The 25202-nt window shown below is 37.7% G+C and overlaps 2 long non-coding RNA genes across 2 annotated transcripts; one reads left to right on the top strand and one right to left on the bottom strand.

Moving 5' to 3' along the window:
• Positions 1-63: 63 nt before the first annotated feature.
• Positions 64-11077, top strand: LOC138848471 (uncharacterized). The gene is made up of 3 exons (XR_011386286.1): positions 64-201; positions 3815-3959; positions 10020-11077. It is a non-coding gene; the product is annotated as an uncharacterized lncRNA (long non-coding RNA).
• On the bottom strand, positions 9500-18312 carry LOC138848470 (uncharacterized). The gene is made up of 3 exons (XR_011386285.1): positions 18072-18312; positions 13068-13199; positions 9500-9750 (listed from the first exon to the last, which is right to left on the bottom strand). It is a non-coding gene; the product is annotated as an uncharacterized lncRNA (long non-coding RNA).
• Positions 18313-25202: the final 6890 nt, after the last annotated feature.

The following is a 25202-nucleotide window of genomic DNA, read 5'->3' as shown; positions in this document are numbered from 1 at the left end:
CCTCCTAGGCTGGTTGGCTCACAGAAGCGGGTAGGGTTTGCCTGCCAGGCTCTCTGATTGTTAGAGTAGGTGGTTTAACACGGGGGCTTCTTGAATCCTTAGGGACCATTAATGTTCCGTGAAAACCTGCGGCAGAGGAAGGTGGTTTGGAGCTTGCCCTCAATGTGTCAAGTCCGGAAGCAGCACTCTGCAAAGCACCCGGTGATTTCCCTTTATACTGAGCTTTTTGGGGAGTTTCTGAGGAGAGTGATAAATTGAGGCTACCCAGGTCATTAGTCTAATTCCAATGAACGCTCTGTTCTGTAAATAGATAAAGCTGTTTCAATTAGTAAGAACTGATGCTTTAAATACGTGCATCTTAAAATAGGGATATTTTTCCACAACTTGAAAAGACAGCCGCCCTGGGATCTTAGGATTGATGGGGAGAACAGTTGTGGAATTGCTACACAGCACAATGTATACGAATTTAAAGTTAAGCCACCAACAAATAATGGAAACCAGTTATCACATTCCTAATATCTGGAAGGGTTTTAGGGTGCCAGTGCTAGACTTTAAATATCATGTCTGCCAAAAGCTTTGTTTTTGTCACAGCTAGAGATTTTTCTGATTATACAAATGGGAATCAGAGAGTCCAGTAATCCACCAAAATAATTTTTTAAGTTTTGTATACACAAACCAAGAAGTCAAGAATATCTGTCCTAGACAGCTACAAACCAGAAAGTGCTGAAGAACTGACCCTGGTTTATGTTGACTGTGGTTGAGCCTTGGGTTCCTTGCATATTCATTAGCTTTTTTTGGTGGAGTGGACAGTGAGAGAGACAGAGAGAAAGGTCTTCTTTTACCGTTGGTTGGTTCACCCTCCAATGGCCGCTGCGGCCGGCGCACCGCGCTGATTCAAAGGCAGGAGCCAGGTGCTTATTCTGGTCTCCCATGGGGTGCAGGGCCCAAGGACTTGGGCCATCCTCCACTGCACTCCCGGGCCACAGCAGAGGGCTGGCCTGGAAGAGGGGCAACCGGGACAGAATCCGGCGCCCCGACCGGGACTAGAACCCGGTGTGCCGGTGCCACAGGCTGAGGATTAGCCTATTGAGCCATGGTGCCGGCCTATTAGCTTTCAAAATTAATTTTCATACACCTATACAGGTGGGATTATTACGAAGTGCCTGCCACAAACTAGGAACAGTTCTAGACCTTGAGAATACAGCATTAATAAAGCAAACTGCCTGCTCCAGTGGAATAGAACCAAGAAATAAAAAATGTATTAACTCCCTACCACAGAGAGAACCTTAATTGAGTTTAAAACCTTAGTTTCTGTTATCTGTGCTACCACAGTTTATACAATAGAGCAAATATTTATTGAATGCTTGGCGTGCTGTAAGTGGTGCAGAGTTATGCAGTAATTATTCTCTACCTTCATGAAGCATGTAATCAGATAGAGCTAATCTACTTGATTACATAACAGAAATCCTGAATGTGAAACATGCATACCAAGGCCAGTGACAGAGTGCTGTGAATTTCCAAAGAGGAAGAAATCACATCTGTGGTAATGTGGAACAAAGTAACATATGACAAGTATTTAACACATTGCCTGAAAAATACACTTCGATTGTTAGTATAGGTGACTTAGAAATAAGATGCTTATTGGTACAGGTGGTGATATCTAGAAAGACTATTCCACAAGATAATGAACTATAAGTATAGAATAACTAAGGGATATCTATAATCTGGTCCAACTAAACTATGTTGGTTAGGTGGGAATAAGCCAGCAAAAATAACAGGCTTTTGTAGAAAATCAGGCCAAGAAATTGGGACTTTATGTCAAGGAAATTGTGTGTTGAACAAGAGTGACATCACTAAACAGGCAGCCATTTATGAATTATAGGAGGGTAGAGTATTTCAAAAAAGTTCATGGGAAATTGAATTAATTTTATTTTGGTGCAAAAATTTTGAAATCCTTGCATAGTTTTTTTTTATAATATAGATTTTTGTGAACTTTTTGAAGACCCCTCATATGCATGGGCTTCAAAAATTTTGCGTCAAAATGAACTTACCTCTTACTTCCATTTCTCATAAACTTTTTGAAGTACCTTCATACTTGGAGGGTGAGCGATGGAAGATAATGGTGATGGCATAAGAAAAAGAGGGACATTTCAAAGATAAAATCTACCTGACTTGGCAACTGCTTAGATAAGGGTGGGGCCTGCAAAATTTAGAGTAAATGTAGATTATGAAAGCACAAGTGAAATTAATTATATTGTTATGACACCATGGTATTGAACCTGAATAATTTGGTGTGCCAAAAACACATATAAATCCACAAAAGGAGTAGATTATGGATCGGGTAGAGAAGTCTCTTATTCTGTTATATTTTCCCCATTATTTCTTTGGATTTTCTAGATATTTCATATAATTTACCTTTTCCTGTCTATTTTTTATACTTGTAATCATCCATTTCAGTGGTTAATATTTCCAACATGATATGCAGTAATAATGGCAACAACCAAAATTTGACTTGTTCCTTATTTGAGAAGAAAGTTTCCTTCATCTCCATATCAAATGAACTGAGGAAATGTATGTGTGCATCTATCATTATATAACATAAGCTGCATGTTGATATTAAGAAGATACCATTAGTACTATTTTATTGGGAAATTTTTAAAAAAGATGAACAAGTGCTGAATTATTTTCAAATACATTTTCTATACCTTTGGATGTGATCATATGATTTTTCTCTTCTGCTAATATGATAGGTTATATGATTAAATGATACTGACTCATTAAGCATTCCTGCAATAAACTCCATTTGGTCCAGTAAATTATTTGTTCATATGCCTTGGAGCTTTCCTAGATTATTTTTTAAAAATTTCTGTTATTAATATTCATGTGAAATTGATATGTGTTTATTGTGCTATTACACTCATATGAGAAAATGAATTTTTTCAAGTTTTTCATATTTGTGCACTAGGATATTTTAAATAGCATTTGAGTTATCTGATCTTTAAAAGTTGGGTAGAAATTCCCGTGGGGTACTATTCTTTTGTTTTAATGGATATTTAGAACTCCCTGGGCCAGCACTGTGGCATAGTGGGCTAAGCCTCTGCCTCTGGCACCGGAATCCCATATGGATGCCAGTTTGAGTCCCAGCTGCTCCTCTTCCAATCCAGCTCTCTGCTATGGCCTGGGAAAGCAGTGGAAGATGGCCCTAGTACTTGGATCCCTGAACCCGTGCAGAAGACCCGAAATAGCTCCTGGCTCCTGACTTTGAATCGGCTCAGCTCCGGCAGTTGAGACCATCCAGGGAGTGAATCAGCAGATGGCAAACCTCTCTATCTCTCTCTCTCTGTAACTCTACCTCTCACATAAATAAAATCCTTTAAAAAAAAGTAATTCCCATTATATATATATATATATATATATATATATATTTGTGCCTTCTACCATTTAAATTTATTATTTTAATTACTGTTCTTGTGCTGATTTTTTCAAAGATCAGTTTTTGCATTTACTGATTAACTCTGCTATTTCTTGTTTTCCATGTCATTAATATTTTTATTAGCATCATTTTTTATCCCATTTTTCTTGGTTTATTAGCTTTGCGAACTGGGTATTTAGTTGATATATTTTTCAATTTCATCGTTCAGAAAACTGTTTTAGCTATATCCTAAAATATCTGATATGTTTAAATTTTATATTTCCCCTTTGACTGCAGAGTTGTTTAGTTGTGTTTTGTGTGTGTGTGTGTGTGAATTTCCTAGAGGAAGGAACTTATTCTTTTTGATTGTTTTAAATTAAAATCTGACTTTATTTCATGTAGGCCAAAAATCCTGTTAATATTTCTGTTCTTTGGAATATTGAGGTCTTCTTTGTGGCCTGAAGTTTCACTTTTGTGAATAGAATAATCTTTTCCTTACCCTCTGGGAAGATGTTCCAAGAACCACAGTGAACACCTGAAACTGCAGGTACTATTGAACTGTGTATATACTATATGTTTTCCTATGTGAATACTTTCATACCTATGATAAAAGTTAACTTATTAATTAGGTACAGTGAGAGATTGTTAGCAGTAATTAATATAGAATCATTATAATAATATACCGGAAAAATGATTAAAGAATGTGGTCTCTATCTGAACATTTCATTTAAAGGGAGTAATTTATGGGTTCTTGTTAGCATATCTTAATTGCCAACATCACTACTCTTGCACTTTGTATTGACTACTAGGTAAAATAAGTATTCCTTGAAAACAAGCACTTTGATACCAATATTGCCAACTTGGATCTGATAACTGGGATGGCTTCTAAACTGGTGGGTCCATAGCATATACACGATGGATACATTGGGTGAGGAGGAAATAGGTGGTTTGAGACTGCATCCCACTACTCATAATGGCATAGAGTTTAATACTTATGAATTGCTTATTTCTAGAATTTTTTATTTAATATTTTCAGGCCACAGTTGACTTTGGGTAACTGAAATCATGAAAAGTGAAACCACAAATAGCAGGAACTATTATATTCAACTTGCAGTTGAAAGAAGATGTATTTTCTGTTACTAGTATTCAAAATTTGATATATATTAATGAAATATGCCTTATTATGTTTTTGTAGCCTTAGTGATTTTTTTTGTTATATTGATTTTCTTGGCTTAAGAGAGATGTGTTAAAGGCTCTCGTATTGATATATTTTGCCTCACATTTCCTATAGTTTCTGTTTTATAAAAATTGTTAGATAACTTGATAGGCTGTATTGTATTAATAACTCTTACATATTCATTATAAATGATTGTCTTTAGTATTATAGAGTATCTTTCTTATGCTGCTAATGCTTGTTAATCCAAATTCTAGCTTATCAAAGTCCAAGATTTCACAGAAGGAGATTGAGGTAGTTATTTATTTGAAATAATACTATGGACTTCAATGTAAAATGCAGGGGTTTTATACTAAGTGTCTTATACTTAATTTCTACTCAACTCAATGACAACAATAAGGTTAGCAATTGACATGCTTTATCAAACTTGAATAAATGGCAAATAGCCAAATGAGGAAGGCAAGCTAATTACATTGCTGAAGGAAAGAAAGCAGTCTAGAATAAAAAGTAAAATTTCAGTTTTCTTATTTGCAAATCATTATCCATCTATAACATCCATCAAGGAAGAAAGGGATAAATAATTTTATATTGAAAGACTTTCAATAAAACTGCATGCATGTGGACAGTTCTTTAAAGGGGATGAACCCAAAGATATAAATATTCTAATCACATATACTATTGCTAGCAGTATCTGAAGCATCAAACCACCTAAGGAAGTTCCTCCAATGAAGCAGGTTACAAGCCACGCACACTAAGGTCTCAAATTTGAAATGGTTTTCAAAAAGAGATAATAGGGGACAGTGTTGTAGTGCATCAGGTTAAAGCCACTGCCTGTGACACAGGCATTCCATACAAGCACTGGTTCAAATCCCAGCTGCCCCTTTACTTCTGATTCAGCTCCCTGTTAAGGCACCTGAGAAAGCACTGGAAGATGGCCCAAGTACTTGGGCTCCTGTCATCCATGTGGGAGACCCAGTTAAAGCTCCTGGCTCCTGCCACCAGCATGGCATAGCTCTGGCCATGTGGCTATTCGGGAAGTGAACCAGTAGATGAAAACTCAATCAATCTCTCTCTCTCTCCCTCTCTGTATAACTCTACCTTTCAAGTACATATATGAATCTTTTTTAAAGGAGATAATAGATTACACTGTTCATCATAGAGAGGATCATATCTTATACACTTTTCTAGCATTTTCCAATGCCCAGGACACTGAATCTCGTGTATACTTGATACTCAAAACAATTCTTATTGAATTGAGATATGCTGAATCCAGACTGTGATATTTTTGAAGAATTTTCCATGAAAAGAATACATGTCATACACGGGTAGCAAACATTTAAACTATAAATTGGTAAATTGGAAAAATATAAAGCTAAATTGAATATGTAGGCCAAGACAAATTGTAGAAGGCTTGAAATGAGGCCAGTATTGTTCAAATATTCAGAGACTATCAGCTATCGTTGGAAATATTAGATCACTAGGGCTGACAATGTGGTATAGTAGGTAGAGCCACCACTTGTGACACCGGTATCCCTTATGGGCAGAAGTTCGTGTCTGGCTGCTCCACTTCCAATCCAGCTCCCTGCTTATGGCCTGGAAAAAGCTGCAGAAGATGACCCAGGTACTTGGGCCCCTGCCACCCACATGGGAGAAATGAATGAAGCTCCTGACTCCTGGCTTCAACCTGGCTCAGCACTGGCTGTGGTAGCCATCTGGAAGATTCTCTCTCTCTCTCTCTTTCTCTCTCTCTCTCTCTCTCTCTCCTTTCCTCTCTCCCTCCCTCCCTCCCTCTGTCTCTCAGTCTCTGCTTCTCTCTAACTCTGATTTTCAAAATAAATAAAGAAATAATAAAAAAGAGAAGATTTTAGATAAATTGAATGCCATGACCACTAGACTCTGAGGATAAGTAAGGATAAGGGAAGGATGACATTGCTAACGGGTAGACCAGGTGAGAGATACTTGCAGCAGACTTCACTGTTTTGGAGATACTCATTTGGTTAATTAACAGATCTATAATACACAAGATTTGTATATAGACTATACCAATCTGATAATTCCAGGAGTCTTATGTTCATGAATTTCTTTAAAGAGAGGGACACACACCCACACACATACACACACACAGAAAAGCCATTTCTGTCTCCCACACACTAAAATTCCATATTCCTAGAAGAAAAAAATAAGTATTTCCAAACTGTATTTTTCTACAGTTTAGGCAAAGTAGACCACTCTTACCACTTAAGGGAATTTAGGGATTGGTATGCTAGTCAACTTCCCAGATAACCAACAAGATTAACCTTGCAAGCAGGCCTTTTTAAGGGTAGAAGGCTCAGACCTATTTTAGTCTCATGTCATTTACCATTGAAAATTTTTCCAAGAATTATTTCTATGGAATGTATAGAAATCTAAGAATGTATTTTTATTTTTATTTTTTACAATTATTTCCTTTATTTTTTTTTTCCCCTTACATTAAAACTGCCTGTTTGGTCCAAAGCTCTTCAAATGAAACTAATTGATTCAAACAGAAGCTGCTTGGGATACTTAAGCCTGTGGTTTAAAATGGCTTTTGTAAGCTCACCCATGGTCTACTGTTTGAATCAATTAGTTATACTTTATACTTTATCCTCTCACCACTGTCACTGTCTTGCATCTTGGCTTTCTACTGTGCTTCTGCATTCCTTCTCAGGTCCTCCTTTCACTGACTTGGCATTCTGAACCAAGCCATTTGCACCACTGTCTCTGGGCCTACTTACAGGCACTTGACTATTAGCTTGCTTGGTAAATTAGTCCATGTATTCATGGCTGCCTGACCTACCTGCACATGTCAGACTAGTTTATTGAGCACTGATAAGCTATATATTAGAACTACACCAGAGAGACCATTGGTTTCTGAAGAATTACATCACATCCTCCCAAGGGAAATGGACAAGAATCCCTTCCGTACTCTACTGACAATTAAAGACATACCTCCAAATTGAATTATTTGAATAGTTTAGGCAATTATTGTCCAGCTTCTCTGCTTATATCATCTAGACAGTTATCCTTTTCAGGAAAGTGAAGGGTTTGCTTGGCACCTAGTTAAGCCTGCAGCATTGTCTTAGTTGAATAATCTAATCAACTTTTCTCTACTCCTGGCTTCTTCTGATTCACCCAGAGACTTACCATTGAAACTCTGTCTAATATGCCATGGTGGACATCTGGTCATAGGAGAAATGAAGTTCTAATGTGTCTCACTCAAAATACATCCACAGAAACTAGTTCTTTTTTTTTTTTTTTAAGATTTATTTATTCATTTGAAAGTCAGAGTTACACAGAGAGAGGAGAGGCAGAGAGAGAGAGAGAGTGTGTGTAAGAGAGGTCTTCCATCCGCTGGTTCACCCCCAAATTGGCTGCAACGGCCGGAACTGCGCTGATCCAAAGCCAGGAACCAAGAGCTTCTTCCGGTTCTCCCACGTGAGTGCAGGGGCCCTAGGACTTGGGCCACCTTCCACTGCTTTCCCAGGCCATAGCAGAGAGCTGGATCAGAAGTGGAGCAGTTGGGACATGAACTGGTGCCCATATGTGTTGCTGGCACTGCAGGCAGGGGCTTTACCCACTATGCCATAGCACTGGCCCCAAGAAACTAGTTCTTGTTGAGATCATTGGGTGTATAAAATAGCTATCTTAAGGCTTGCTTTTGGGCCATATGTGCTACATGAATTTGGGTTAGCTCCCACTTATTATTCATTCAGACAACCAAAGTTCTAGATAAGTAAGATCCAAAATTCAGACCATGCCTATAGAGGGGATTATGGCATACTATTAAAAGAATTATTTTATTATTATAGAAAAATTGCTGCAGATCATTGGCAAACAAAGCCAGCTACATCTGTAAAGGAAATAGAAGGTGAAAATGATTCTAGGAACTGCATAGAAACAATTAACATAACCTGTTGGAGACTTCTATCCTTAGAAAGATCTTCTCACAAGGTTGGCTGTTGGCTGGAATCCAGGAACGTTACCAGGAAAGTATTCTACCAAGCCAAATCCACTATTGTAGATAAGAGTATTCTTTGTGTAGACCTATTGCCACATTCATGCTCCTTTTTATGTATATAAACTGAGAAGAATTTTAAATAAATACACATAACAGAGAAGGTTAGAAAATCCCATATATATGGTTTATTAGTTGGTGAACATATCTTCAAAGCTAAAATTCCATATGCAACTCCACTATTTCATTTTCTAACTTTAAGTGTTTATGAAGAAATATCTGAATTCTTTGTATCTTACTTTGAAAGGTCTATTCTAGTAAAAAAAAAAAAAGGCTTTATATTTTTATTAGACTTTAGTTTCTAGGTGCTGACATGTGCTTGACTTTTTTCTTTGTACTATTACCTGTCTGTGAACCCCTACACTGGGAAGAAGTACAAAGTACTCTGTCAACATACTAATAAAATGGAAATTCTTGAAGCACAAATCTTGATTTAGTGGTTTGATCATTTATTATATAATGGGAGTCAGTCATAAAGTGCATGATATTCTAGAAAAGGAGGAAGGGGAGAACTTGAGCCTTGTTGATAGATGCCAAGACATTAATCTTGCTATGCACACTTATTTTACCAAACAGGCAGTCAGTACCCAGTGCCCAAGAATGGGGTAAGGACAGTTGTGACCTGGGTAACAACCAAAATATGTGTTCTGAGGTATAGATGAACTTTGCAGACATCATTCTGCATCTAGGTTGATCATTTGTACAATGCCTGTAGTTTATTGTATTTAGCAGATAATAATTTTTATGACAGTTTTTTCTGGAAGAGGTTCCAAGTGATTCGTAAAAAGGTGACACTTAGAAGAAAGCAATGAATAGATAATTTCTTCCTTATTTTCTTACGAACATAAAGAATTAACCCTTATTCAATATACAAACTATGTTTCTTCATTTGTAAAAAAGATTTATTTATTTGTTTTAAAAATCAGCAGTACAGAAAGTGAGGGAGAGAGATCTTTCATCCACTGATTCATTCCCCAGATGGCTGCAATAGCCAGTGTTGGGCCAGGCTGAAGCCAGAAGCTGGGAACTCACATTCAGGGTCTCACATGCAGAATGCAGGGACCCAAACACTTGGACCATCTTCTGCTTTTTCCAAGCCATTAGCAGTGAGCTGGATTGGAGGTGTAGAAACTGAAACAAGAATCAGCATAAGTATGGGATGCCTGTGTAGCAAAAAGCAGCTTAACCCATTACACCAAAAATATTGGCCCCTAGTTCTTCATTTTTTGATCTTCATTGAGCCTTTGGATATAAATGTGAATACAAAGAGAGACATGAATGACATTTGCACTTTCCTCTGGTCTAACAGCTCAGAGTGAAGTTAAAATTATTTTGCCAAATCTGCGATCAATATTTTTAAGATAACAATTATTTCCTTACCATATGTTCTCCCTGATCAGTGACAACTGACTGAACACCAAAAAGGAAACCTGATGAAGTGAAATGGACACTATGGGAAACGGTGACTTGATCAGCATAGCCCTGACTGTTAATGAACAACTTAATACATTATCCCTCTTAGTAGTTTTTTCGTCTGTTCTACTTAATATGACTGGTTTAATTCTGTAATTAATACACAGTTATTCTTAAGTGTTGAAAATTAACTGAAATGTGATCCCTGTTAAACATAAGAGTGGGAATAAGAGAGGGAAGAGATGTATAATTTGGGACATGCTCAAGCTGACTTGCCCCAAATGGTAGAGTTAGAAACATACCAGGGGATTCCAATTCAATCCCATCAAGGTGGCATGTACCAATGCCATCTCACTATTCCAAGTGATCAATTTCAGTTCACAATTGATCATAATGAAAGGACTAAGAGTCAAAGGGAGCACATAAACAAGTCTAGTACCTGCTAACACTAACCGATAGAATAAATAAAGGGGAGAGTGATCCAACATGCGAAGTGAGATACTCAGCAGACTCATAGAATGGCAGATGTCCTAAACAGCACTCTGGCCTCAGAATCAGCCCTAAAGGCATTCAGATCTGGCTGAAAAGCCCATGAGAGTATTTCAGGCATGGAAAGCCAAGACACTCTGGCAAAAGATCTCTGTGAGTGAGATCCCAGTGGAAAGAACAGGTCATCAAAGAAGGAGGTACCTTTCTCTGAAGGGAGGAGAGAACCTCCACTTTGACTATGACCTTGTCTAAACAAGATAAGAATCGGAGAACTCAGAGGGCTTCCATAGCCTCGGCAACTCATGACTGGAGCATAGGGAGATTACTGATGCCATAGACAGGAGTGTCAATTGGTAAAGTCAACAACAGGAGTCACTGTGCACTTACTCCTCATGTAGGATCTCTATCCTTAATGTGCTGTGCATTGAGATTTAATGCTATAACGAGTACTCAAACAATATATTTCACTTTGTGTTTCTATGGGGGTGCAAACTGTTGAAATCTTTACTTAATGCATACTAAACTGATCCTCTGTAAAAAAAAAAAAAAAAAGAAATTATCAACTCCCAACTTGACTCTCACTGGGATTAAACATGACACTAGGTCTGATCTGATTTCATCATCATTAAAAAAAATCATCTATTATTTTTCACTTTATGTTTCTGTGTGGGAGCAAACTGTTGAAATCCTTACTTAATGTATACTAAGCTGATCTTCTGTATATTAAGATAATCGAAAATGAATCTTGATGTGAATGGAAGGGGAGAGGGAGTGGGACAGGGGAGGGTTGTGGGTGGGAGGGATGGTATGGGGGGGAAGCCATTGTAAACCATAAATCGTACTTTGGAAATTTATATTCATTAAATGAAAGTTAAAAAAAAGATAACAATTATTTCCTATGCATGTGAAGCATTTTTAAAGGAATCAAAATTCTGAGCAGGAGAGCATCAAGCATTTGGCTTAGTGGGTAAAACACTGGTTAAGACATCTATTTCCCACATCAGAGTATCTGGGCTCAACACCTGGCTCTGGCTCTCGCTCCTGAATCCAGCTTTTTGCTAATGCAGGCTCTGGTAGCCATCACTGCTCAAGCAATTGGGTTTCTGCCATCCACATGGGAGAACAAGATTCAGTTCCCAGCTCCTGGCTTCAAAGCACCTGGCCTGGGCCAGGGCTATTGTGAGCATTTTGGAAGTGAACCAATGGATGGCAGCATCTCTCTCTCTCTCTCTCTCTCTCTCTCTCTCACTCTCACACACACACACACACACACTAATTGTTTAGGTAACTAATTTAAAAAGTTAAAGTTTTGAGGAGAGAGCTGCTAGGTAGATAATATAGTATTAGTAGATGATGTAGATCTGGGAATATTTCTTGAGCATTTATATTAATTCAAACAAAAATAATTCTTACTGAATCTTTTCTCTATAGTTATATTTTCTAGGCACATAATGTTGACATACACTAATTGAGTTAAATTATGATTGTAAGAAAAGAATTCAGTGTTGAATGAGTTAAAATAGAAGCTTTTCTGAAGCACTAAGCAGGTAAATAATAGCTAAATAAGATGTACTGAGGCACACTATAGGATAAGAGTAGGTTTTCAGGACAAGACTCCAAAGGTAATAAATTGGATAAGCTGGCTGAATTCAGACATAGAGAGCATATCAGATTCTCAGTTCTGTATAATGCAGGAATGAGAGGGTTGGGGAGAGAAATGAGAAGGAAAAATTGCTCTTTGTAAACATACATGAATACTCACTAAGGAGGCTCAAGAAGCTAAGCTGTCCTAGCTGGGCTCCCAAATCCCTATTAGTGATCTTTGATTATCAATGCTGAATGCAAGAGCATGAGGGTGTCAATGTTGTTGATATGTTTTTTGCCACAGTCAGGACTGACTAAATAGCTACACAACTGGACATGTAGGTTAGAGGTAGAGAGGAAGTTGTGGATCATAGCTATCCCCATGAAAGCTGGGAAACAGAGGGCCTAAGGGAAAGAAATCAGGGTAGAGGAACTGACATTAAAGTCCTGTTTATTTATTTTCATTTTATATGCAAGAGAAACAGAGACCGAGAGAGAAAGGCAGGCAGAGAGAGATGTTTCATCCACCGGTTCACTCCTCAGGTAGCCACAGTGACCAGTGCTGAGCCAGGCTGAAGCCAAGTGCCAAGGGCTTCATCCAGGTCTCCCATATGGGTGGCAGGGATGCAGCTGCTCCAGCCATTATCTGCTGTCTCCCAGGGTGCACTTTAGCAGCAAACTGGATCAAAAATGGAGGAACTGAGACTTGTATCAGACTTGTATCTGTTATAGGATGCAGGCATCTTAGGCAGTATCTCAACTGGTGCACTAAACAGTCTATTTTTATTTCCATTTAATTTTTTTGAGATTTATTTATTTATTTGAAAGGCCAAGTGGCAGAGAGAGGGAAAGAGGCAGAGAGGCAGAAAAGGAGAGAGAGAGAGAGAGAGAGACAGAGGGACAGAGACAGAGAAAGAGAGAGAGAAAGAGATCTAACATACTCTTGTTCATGTCCCAAATACCTGCAAATGCTGGAGCTGGGCCGGGCTGAAGTCAGAAGCCCAGAACTCCACCAGAGTGTCTCCCATGTGGTTAACAGGAACTCAAGCACTTGGGACATCATTTGCTGCCTTCCAAGGCGAATTAGCATGAAACTGGAACAGAAGCAGATTTATCAATGATCAGCAGCATGGTTACACTTTTAATGCCATAGATATATGAAGAAACAGTGAGTGTGTGAGACACAATGAAGGCTTTAGAAGCACATTCCAGAGTGGCATGTAAGAAACGTTAGTGCTTACTCATTGATAAAATATTAATTATTTAATTTCTTTTAACTGAAATATAAAAAAGAAATGTTTGAAGTCAGGTAGGAAGAGAATGAAATAAGAAAACTTGTCTGGAAATAGGTTGTTGGGAAGAAAACCGTGTATCTGAAAGCCAACTGTGAATGGGAATGCCTTCTGAGGGTAACAAATGAAGGTCTTCAGTGTTTGGAAGCTCACTGCTTCAACACTGCAAGCTGAAGCTGTAAGTATCCCACTATTCAAATTTGAAGTCAAATCAAAACTGTGTGGCAAGCGTTCGATAGAGTTGAAATAGTAAATAGTATATGACACAAGCCTAAAGAGTAACAAAGCTTCATGAGGCTCTACTTCTACCATTAAGGAGAAAAGATCTCTTCCAATGAATGAAGCTTTTTAGTCGACATCATTTCTATGAAAATTGACAGAGAAGTCGCTGGGTAGCACACATTGTGTCAGACACTTCATTTCGTTTGCTAAGTATCTAGTAGTGGACAAAACAGATTTGGTTCCAAAGCATAGGCCTTACACCCCAGCAGTGGAGCTAGATTGAAAATAAATGGCTCAACTTTGACATCAGTGCTGGGAAGGAGAAGAAGAGGTTACTAAGATTGTAACAGAGATTGAGTGTTTAGGGAGACCCGTCAGGAATTCAGTTAGGGCACTTTCATCTTCAAGAAAAAGAAACACTGAACCAGAATGGCTTAAAGGTATCTCATATCTCCTGTATAGTAGGCCATGTAGAGGTACAGCAGCTTTCGTGGGTAGTGGATTGGATGCGTTGGCTCAACCTTGTGACCACAGTATGGGTTTTTCTTTTAGCTCTGCTGTCCACACTATCAGTTTCCTTTTACCTCTGAGTCTTTTCTATGAGTCTTCTCTGAGTCTTTTTTTATAAGCTGTCTCCTAAAAGAATTAGAAATGTATGAAGTGTATTTGCCTTTCACTTAAAGTTAGTTGCAACTAGGATTACTTTCATTCTTGTGGAAATGCCACAGAAGGAAAGAGAAATGAGTTTACAGAGTAAGTTCTCCCCTTCAGCCTTAATTGGGCCACTGTGGCAGAAAGACTGCTAGTTGTCCTATTAGCCTCAGTTTTTAGCAGAGTGCATAGCCACTTCAGTAAAGATTACATTTCTCTGCTTTTTAAGAACTCCTTTTGGCCTCGGTACTCCATTCGCAATGAGATTTAAGTGGAAGTAATCTATGCCATTGCTGGGATATATCCTTACAGGGAGAAAGTATGCCCTTCCTTGTCCTTTCTTCCTTCCTACTCCTGGCATGAATCTGATGACTGGAGATCTTCAGCCAAATATTAGAGATGAGAAAGCAGTACAGATACTAAGTGCTTGACAGCTAAAGCACCGTATCATCACTCGAACGTCTCCCTCACACTTCTTTTAAATGAGAAAGAAATTCATTTCTATGTTGTTCTAACTACTAAGTGGGAGTAATTTTTGCTACGTGCAACTTCAATTTAATATACTCTCTGTAAGGTATTGTGCGGACAAAGGATTGTCGTACTGACTAGTTCAGTATTTATTTCCCTGGACTAAGGAAGTGATTATAAAGTTCTCTGAGCAATGGGGTTTGTGTGATGGAGGGCTGGACAAAATCAAGGTGAAATTAATCAAGAAAAAAAGGGGGATTGGCCGGCGCTGTGGCTCAACAGGCTAATCCTCACCCTGCGGCGCCGGCACACCAGGTTCTAGTCCCCGTCAGGGCGCCGGATTCTGTCCCGGTTGCCCCTGTTCCAGGCCAGCTCTCTGCTGTGGCCCGGGAGTGCAGTGGAGGATGGCCCAAGTCCTTGGGCCCTGCACCCGCATGGGAGACCAGGAGAAGCATCTGGCTCCTGGCTTCGGATCAGTGAGGTGTGCCGGCCGTGGCGGCCATTGGAGGGTGAACCAACGGCAAAAAAGGAAGTCCTTTCTCCCTGTCTCTCTCTCTCACTGTTCACTCTGCCTGTCAAAAAAAAAGGGGGGGTGGGTGAGTGGGTAATGTTGCTCAATCACTGTCTTACAGGGTATGACCATTGCAGAGACTTAGTTAAAAAATAACCAAAAGGAGCTGAGCAAGAACAGAGAACTGAAAGAAAGTCCCTATGGTAAATGAAAGGATAATATGACATACGACAGGGCTCAGCTGATACAGAGCCTTGTTGCTGAGATAACTATATATCCATGTTTGCCTAGAACTTTCCTAGCTTATCTATACTTTCCTGAACAAACTATAATAGTGCCCCTTTTCACTTGCAAAAATGTCCCTGTTTGGGTAATAAATTATATCATTATACTGCAAATACAGTCCATGTTAAGGAATTCGAGCAGTATTTTTTCTCAATTTGTATCAATACAGGCATCAGGTTTTACAGTTTTCTCAGACTTTAGCTTCTACCTACTTCCTTGTTTCTGTTTCTAGAAAAATCTTACTGAATTGACTCCAAGGGTTATCCAGCCTCAGAAAAACAGATAATGGCCCATTTCAGTCTTTTCTGATTCACCTGTCAATCTACAAGATTGTTTCTGTCTGCCTAGATTTCTCATCCTAAAATAAAGTAATGGTATATGCATTCTTGCTGTTATGAACTATACGTGTTTTAAATATTATTGTTTATGACATTTCTTTCCAAATCTTTTCTAACTTTACCAGATCCTCCAGCCATCCAGTCTGCTGGGTATCAATCTGTTGTCTGCTTTGTAAATAATAATTCCAGAAGTCTGACTTCACAATGCTCTCAGGATTGGTTTCTAGTGGGTAGATGACCTCCTCCTCACTCTCTTTGCATGGCCTTTCATCTGTGTGCACACAGGGAGAGAGGGGGAGTTCTCTTGTGTCTCTTCGTCCTCTTATAAGGATGCTAGTCCTATTGGAATAGGATCTGCCTTTATGACTTCTTTTAACCCTTGTTGCCTCTTTGTAGACCACATCTCCAAATACAAACAGGCTTAGATTCTTCAACATATGAATTTTGGGAGGACACAATTCATTTCAAAACAGGGCCATTATGAGCAATAAATGAGATACTGCATAAAATGCACTTAGAATAGTTGTATATTCTTTATACATTTAACATATTTGATAGATAATTAAAAAGCATTTATATACAAATATAGTCACTATTTAAAACCTAGAGATGTTGAATAAGATTAATATAGCTTATAATAAAATAATAAGATTTCATATATCATAATTGTCTATAAGAAAATTAAAAGTTGCAACATAAGTCAGTTGCTTTATTGTGCCAGAGTGTAGGGGGATATTATACAAAAGGAATTGGAAATAAAGCATAAAAATCATTCAAGTATTATTTGAAAGAATAAAGCAAACAATAAGGTGATTACTGTTATCATCTGTCAATTTGGAAAAGTGCCTTCATCATAAATGACACAGTTATGATATATGCAGTTTTATTATTTTATTATAAACGGTATTCATTTTATTCATCCTCTTTTGGTTTAAAACAGTAAGGGCTAAGGCTCACAAATGCCAATGTGTGTATTTTGATGACACTCTTCATATTTATTCATAACTTCAGATTTAATTGAAACAGGAATTTCAAGAATAGAACTTGAATAGTGCCTATAATTGTGGTTTATGAACAATAAATCGTAGGATCCAGAAGATTTGGATAAAATTAAAATGCAGCAAGGAAGAGAGGACATGTATGGAGAGAAGCGAAGAGGTGAGCTCCAGCCACTACCACCACCTCCCACCCTTGCTTCTGCCATAGGAGGAAGCAATGGAATGGAAAGACTTTTTAAGAAAAACATCAGAAACAAAACAAACTTCTGTTACTAAGAATTAAGCAACTCTGCTCTGGGAACAGGACACTGGCTACCTGGGGGAAAGAAAACTTCCCTGGCCTTCTCTCTGCTCCTAGGAGAAGCCCTTCCCCTAAGTCACCTGATGTTTGCTTTGACTTTTCCAGCAACATTGCACTCTCACCTAATTCAGAGAGGTTAATTGCTTTTGTTTGCCAAGATAACACTTCTGTCTTCCTAGGAACAAATGGTTACAGCTGGATTTGGTCCCTAAGTTAACCCCCAAGGTGTCAGAATACCTGTAGCACCAACTGCTAGATAGTATTTGCTTTGCAAAAGAGGTAAACACCAGATCTAAGTCAGTTCTCTAGGTTACAAAGGCCTAGGACATCCTAGGTTTATTTATAGAGGTTTATATTCCCAATGATTTTGTTCTTGTTTTTCTCTAACTTTGGGGGGAAGGAGTGGTCCTACTACTTAAAAAGTTCATGGAGAAGTGGGATGAGAAGTTTGTTTTGGTACAAATAAAGTAAAATAAAATAAATTGAAATCTATTCGGCTTCTCATGGTTCACATTCCTCATGAACTTTTTGAACACTACCTTAAGCATGGATTTCACACCTTTTTTTTGCAACAAAATAAAATAAATAATTTTATTTTCCAGAAACGTTTTGAAGCACCTTATATAAAAGTAGAAGATTTGTTGTTCTCTGCCCACACCTTGGGAGAATCCACACATGCAGAAGATGTTTCTGTCTGTTTCCTCCAGATAAAAGTTCTAGGGAAAGAGTCCAATGCACTTCCTATTTACTGTAAAATAATTAATAACAAAACTTTCTGATTCAGAACACTACATATGCACATTCAGGAAGAATTAATAAAATGAATATTAAAAACCAAACATTCATCTACCCTGCCTTGCCAAGAATAGTGCAGAAGAAAGAAAAAAAGTGTTTTCCTACCTCCTGGCTGAAGCAGAAAATTTAGATTACTCAGGTCTAGAGTCACAGGGAGCAGGTGCAGGCAGAAAGAGAAAATGCTAAAGGAGAACAGGAAGCAAGAGAGTGTCAATGCCACTCTGTGGGAGATCCAGGTCACAGGCAGAGAGTATGACACTATTTCATAGAATGTCCCACACTGGTTCTGGCATATTAACGTGGGCCAAAAGAACTTCCAAAGAGAGAATTGCTGACAGTGTTTAAATTACTTTGGGATGAGCTGTGGCCTTTTAATACACAGATAAGAGCTATTGCTGGGAACTTGCTCTTAAAAATAAACATCCCCATAATCCATGTGCTGATGAAACTAAGGGAACCTTCTTGCTGGTCACTTATATTTGGAAAATTACATTTGTACCAACACTATGAAGAAAGAAAAAGAGATGGGATGGTGAACAAAGATCTCAGAAGCAAAATGTAGCCTTAAATATAGGGTTACAAGGGAAAACTAAGGCTATAACATTGTAATCACTGGTTTGTAAACCAATAGCTGGATAAATGCATTCAGAAGTTTTACATAAATTAAAACTCAACAGCTTAAAACTATATGTACTTATTTACTTAAAAGGCAAAGTGACACACATGAACATGCACACACACAGATGCACATACACAGAGAGGGGGGAGGAGAAAGAGAGAGAGAGAGAAATGGAGATCGATCTTCCATCTGCTGATTCATTCCCCAAATGGCCACAACAGCCAAGTCTTGACCAGGCTGAAGACAGGAACTCCATCCTGGTCTCCCTCACAGGTGGCAGGGTCCCAAGTGCCTGGACCATCTTGAAATACCTCCCCAGGTGCATTATCAGGGAGCTGGATTGGAAGCAGAGCAGCTGGGATTTTAGCCAGTGCTCCAGTATGGAGTGTTGGCATCAAAATTGAGGCTTAACCTGCTGTGCCATAATGCAGGCCCCCTCAACAGCCTTATGGAACAATGAAAAATAGTAGGTATGATCCAAGCGTGTGCATCAATGTAAAATTATAGAATATCTGTATGGAACATTTGGGATCCAAAGAAATACTGCAAGTAAGTGATGGTAGGGATGTATGCTTACCTTCTAATTAGTTGTACATTATTATCAGTCTTTTAAAGTCTTTGACTTCTTACATTTACAATTCTGTGAGTCTTTTGCTGCTCACTCTCACAGTGAATTTTCATGTTTGCTAAACCACTGCTATTTTACGTAGAACTATTCAGTAGAGAACTCAGAACAAGGAGCACGTTAGTATCTGTGCATGTCAACTTAGTAAAACCAAAATATTTAGTGATTTCAAATGATTCAAAACAACTTTTCAGATAATGTAGTGTAAGAACAGCTAAATTGCCCTTATTATTTGTAGTCTAAGTTCAGTCCACACAATGTCATTAATTCAGTAAGTGTGATATGTGTGTTAAATAATAAAATGTATTTTAAACTATTTGGGACCTATCTAAATATATATATATATATATATTTCAGATAAATAGATATATGAGCTGCTGGAATCATCTTTCTAAATATAATAATATGTTATTAGACTGGGTAAAACTTACAACTTTTCAAATGAGTCAATCATGCAAAAGTAGGAGTCTGTTTTATAGGCCACTAGCATGATGTTTTCATTGTGTTCCTTTCTATATCTGATTTAGGGTTATTATTCCAGAGGGTTTCTGAGTGTATAGAAGACTGCTTTAATGTTAATTTGTTCATTATCTGTTTTATTGCTGCCTGGCAGACACATTTTTGGTAATAAAAAAGCCAATTGAAAAGAAAGTTGAACAATGGAATACAAATTCTCTATTACTATTGGAAGGACTCATATGGAGCCTGCTACTGAAAACTTCAGTTGATTACCTTAAAAAAGAAAAACTTCTTTGGACAATACTATAAGAACTGATGTCGGTCTGCCTACTTCTAAATACTCATACACTGATAGATTAAATACAGAAATACAGATTAAATACAGAAATAATGAAAACAGAAAACCCTGAAACTCGTTTGCTGAGCTCATTGACTCAGGTTTGTGCATAGAATGTCTCATGAAAACAATCTTCACTGTCCCTGATTTATCTTGGAGTAAGCTTCTGCAGCTTATGGAATTATAAAAGAAGCAATTCATTAGTTCCCAGTGAATTTTAGATCTGACGTCCTACAAATAACTTCCTTATACAGAAACCCTATCCAGTGAGCTCAATCAATTATAGTTTTGTTGAAAAACTTTTAATATCTAACTTTGCAGAAAGGATTATGCACAGCTAATTCTTCACTGAAGATGTTAATGCAGATTCTCAAATAATCATTATTTATCAGGAACATTCTGAATCAAGCTTGTGCGATTCTTTGGTTCCTAATTTTGATTACTTCAGCAGTACCTCTATATTATTCAGTGAAAGCCCAAGTACCTTGTGTGGGGAGCAACTCGGACTAGACTAAGTTACTGGAATTAAGACTTATTCTATGCATCTGCTCTCCCATAATATGGCGCTGGGAGAGGAGTAAACAACTTCTACACAGCTGCCTTTAGTTCGACCAATAACCTGCAGGAGCTGATCCTGCTCCTGATTGGAGGAGAGCAGCGTACTCGGCGTGTAGGTAGCAGAGTTGGGATTGGTGGAAGAGAACTGTAAAGGAGGAGAGAGACAACATGCACCAGGAACATCTAAGAGGAACATCCGGATAACATCTGACCAGCCCCCGAGAGAGCCGGCCGGCGGTATGCCGCTCCCCCGCGGAAGTGGGGAAAGTGGCAGGGGGAACCGCCCTTCCACGGAGGTGGAAGGGTCGGCAGCCAACCCGGGAAGGACCAGCAGCAAACCCGGGAAGGGCCGAGCAGACAAAAGAACAGTGCAGGGTTTAGTGTCGTTCCTCCATGAAGAGGGGGAGCGACACCTTGATGATATTATCAAAAAGGCTTTCTAAGAGTGGAGATTTTAGAATGTTAATTATGGTAGACATCAATCATTACATCTGTCAGTCATGAACTTTTATAATGCTTTTTATTTATGATGATAGTACCCCACATTGTACATTCTGCCTCTCCAGTGGAATATCCAAAAACCTACTTTTCCCGACCTGTCTTTCTGTTAGGTTACAAACATGTGGCTTAGATTCTTTGAATCAGATCTAGCTTAATGGACATTTGATGTGATCTCCCCAACCACCTATTTGCTGGTGTGAGTATCCTTGAGTTTGAAGGTTTAGGGAAGCACTCTGGAGTCACATCAGGGGCAGTGAAAGTTGAGTTGGTGATGGTGGTTGCAGCAAGTTCTAGGTCATGGAAGAGGCACCATATGTCTGAGGTCAGATGAGGCAGTCACTCCCTTAATAGGACAGTTTTATTGTGTGATCCTGGAAGGTGTTTCTGGAAGGCCAACCTAGCATACTCTGCCTTGACTTATAGTGATTCTGTGGACTTCCTAACATCTTTTCATAAAACCCTTTCTGCTTAATCTAGCTACTATGGATTCTCTTTTCTGCAACCAGGAACATGGAAAGGCAAGTATATACAATATGATAGACCAGGTGTCTAAGTGAACAAGAATTGTTAAACCAGAGGTTTGTATAAATAAAAATTAATTTTTGTTTTTAGGTTACTGCAAGCATACTGCTAATTTTTCTGGGACTATTTCAACTCTTTTTATTCCATATTCACTCACATATACTGACCTTATGTAACGCCTGTTTAAAAATGACTATTTGAGGCATCAGATTTATCAGTGCAGCTATATTATAAAGAATATAAAGGCATTATTGACACCTGTGCCTAGGTTAATGAATTATAATGAACATGAACCGTGTTTCTTAGTTTCAGTAATTCAGTTTAAAACATTTAGGCTTAATGTGACTACAGTGTGCCAGATGGCAACAAATTGCAAATTATATATTAGGCAAACTCCATGTAATATAGAGAGTTAAACTATGTTACATAATCATCTGTGGTTATATTTTTCAATTTGTACTGATTACACATTTCTTTGGGGCTAATTTTAAAAATGAAGCCCAAATATTATTTCACATGATGTTTAGCACAGGTCTTTTCTTGTTACTTTCTTTTATGTAGTTATATCCAAGCCTCCCCGATTGTGAATTCTGTTGACCTAATTTTCTGCTTCTTCACATCCAGAATGTTGTTGTGCTATCACTTTGGTGTTATTTTTGATGCCTTATTTTCTCTCACAATTTAGTCATCAAGTTCTGTCAGTTCTACTCCATTTTCTCAATTTCTATACCCATTATCCTAGTTCCAGCCATCATCATCTCACCTGAATTACTGCAAAATCCTCCTAACTTTCCCTCTGATTCTATTCTTGCCCTTTAGTTCTAGTCATGTCAAGATCCTCTCTAAGGTTTCATTAAAGCCTTTCAGTAGCCTGCCACTTAACTTAGAATAAAATCTTATGAACTTACTGTGCAGCTGCATTTTGGGTTCCTCAAGAAGTCTCTGAGACAAGGTTTAGCATACAGGAGGTTTATTATGAGATGCAGTAGTTTGGCTATGATTTCAGTGTGTTCCTCAAGGGTTCTTTGTTGGAAGTTTGGTCCCAGTATGGCAATGTGAAAAGGCGATGGAGCTTTTTAGAAGTAGGGTCTAATGGGGAGTCATTAGGTCACTGGGGGCACTGTCCTGGGAAGGGATTATGGTAGTTCTTGTGGGATCCTCGTTAGTTCTCATGAGAGGGTTGTTAAAAAAGAACTAGATCAGCTATTCTCCTGACTGTGAATTCCTGTCTTACAATATGATATCTCCTTCTCGTATGTACTCCAGCCATGGAGTGACACAGACATCATAATTGTTATCAGAAGCCGAAAATATGGGGACTGCCCAAACTAAATGAACCTCTTTTTATAAAGTACCGACCCACAGATATTTTCATAGCAATAAAAAGCAGACTAATAGAAGCAGCATCAAAGTAAATTCTAATAAGAACAGAGTTGAGTGCAGTCATTTGGGCACCACTACTAGCAGCTGAAAGAATTAATGGAGTATTACAGGGTCCACAATACGTGGACCTAAACCAATGGTTCCTGCTAACTTCTCAAGTACCATTCTGCACCACTTCCTTCACTCATGCTTCAGGCACACTTGCCTTCTGTTCATTTCCAGTAACCACAAATCTTTTACTGTCCCAGGATTCATACATTCTCGCCCAAGAGCCTTGGAATACTCTTCCACAGCTCTTGACTTAGCTGAGTCTCTCAGTCTTCAGCCTTATGCTTAAATTCTGCTTTCTCCAAAAGAGAACCCAAATCTTCTACAGTTGTGAATCTCCACGGTTATTCTTTATTGTAACACTGATTTTATCTCTTTCATTGAACTCATCACAGTCTTTATCTTTTATATCATTGTTTCCTGATTTCTCCATAGAATATAAGCTCCATGACAAAAGAAAATTATATTTGCTCACACTTACTTTGTCTAATATAGTGCTGCTGCATGATAGATGCTCATTATTCAATTATAATGCTTATTATGGAATAAATGAACATAAATGTTTACCATATGTTTTCCCATTTTGGAAGCTTCATTATGCTCCATTTCAGACTGGTCAAATTGATTGTGGGCAACATTCAGACACTAGCAATGATTAATACTAATAATTTATAAAACCATTTTAATGTGATTATCAAAATAAAATAATCATTACAGTGACTGTATTATAATAAAATAACAATATTGTTATCATTAATTATACTAAAGTTAGTTAAAAATAGAACTTTCCTAACTAAAGGGTTATTCAGGGATAATATTGAAAAGGCAACAAATAGGTTTTGAGAAGAGACTGATATGTAGGTGTGTAGTTTCTGGATGGGTATCTGGTTGAAGAAAACTTAAATGATAATAATTTGACAAGGTCACTTCATACAGTTATATAAGACCTATAACATAAATTTGATTGGCCAACTTTGCCAGACAGTTATTGATGAAACAGATGAACAGTCCATTAAGCTGGACATTGATTGATAAAGTATGGATCATCATGAGATAAAACTGGGTAAGGAAAAAACCAAAAGATTTTAAATATGAAAATGTCTCCAAAATAGTTGTGGGATATTTATACCAATTACACTGCTATTGAACAAGTTTTCCCCTGTTAGACCAAAACCTGATTATGATAATTTTTTGCTGTCAGACTACAAGCATGTACTTTTTCATCTACACACATATGTGAAAGAGAAAAAATGGATTAGCAACTAATAATGTTTATGACCCACAGCTAACCAATAAATATAAATTTTACTAATCATAGTAGTCCCCAAAGATGCAAAAGCTTTTTTTCGTTTTTTCAACTTTTCACGAATAATATTCATTGTTTTAGGTCTCATTAGTAGAACTTATATGAAATTTTGGTGTACACGTTCCTTTTAGTGTTTGAGTTCTGAGTCCCTTTTGTTTTATAATATATAAAAAAATACAAGAATGTAAGTGAAATTCAACGAAAACAAGAATTACATATTGTTATCATTGTGTTCTCAGTTATTGAATAGATATTCCTTAATGATTATTTTTCACTGGATGGACATCATAGAGATATAAAAATGGATTTAGAATATAATATTTCTTTAGAATAAATAGAATTTTAAAAGACTTGTTTATGTGCTTTGTTTATTTTCACTGATACTTATTTCAGCAACAGAAATAAGTAGTTATTTTCTTCCTCTTTATATATGCTAGAATTGTTTATTAAATTACAATGAAATCTTGTCTTTCACAACAAAATGAATGCAACTGGATACCATTATGCTTAGTGAAATAAGCCAGTCCTCAAAAAGAAAATATCATATTTTTTCTCTAATTTGTGATATACAGAGTACAAAAAATTTAAAGTAATGAGCAAGCTGACATTTTGAAGTTTGATTATTATATAACCCTTGCCTTGAGGAACAGTGGTTTTTCTTCTTACTGCTTATTCAAGTCTTTATTTAGTTGATGGTTAAGTGTGTGACTATAGAGTAAATTGAAAGTATGTCATTGTAAAAATTAAAAGAAAAATAAGAAGGAAGAGGGAGGTTGAGAATGAGTGAGGGTAGGGTGGGAAGTATCATTATGCTTTTAAAACTGTATATATGAAATACATGAAATTTGTTCCCTTTATATAAATAAAAAAGTTACAAA

Source organism: Oryctolagus cuniculus, chromosome 2, assembly GCF_964237555.1.
Source record: "Oryctolagus cuniculus chromosome 2, mOryCun1.1, whole genome shotgun sequence".
Lineage (NCBI taxonomy): Eukaryota > Metazoa > Chordata > Mammalia > Lagomorpha > Leporidae > Oryctolagus > Oryctolagus cuniculus.
Note: the sequence above shows the minus strand (reverse complement) of the source record. Positions and strands in the feature narration are given on the sequence as shown.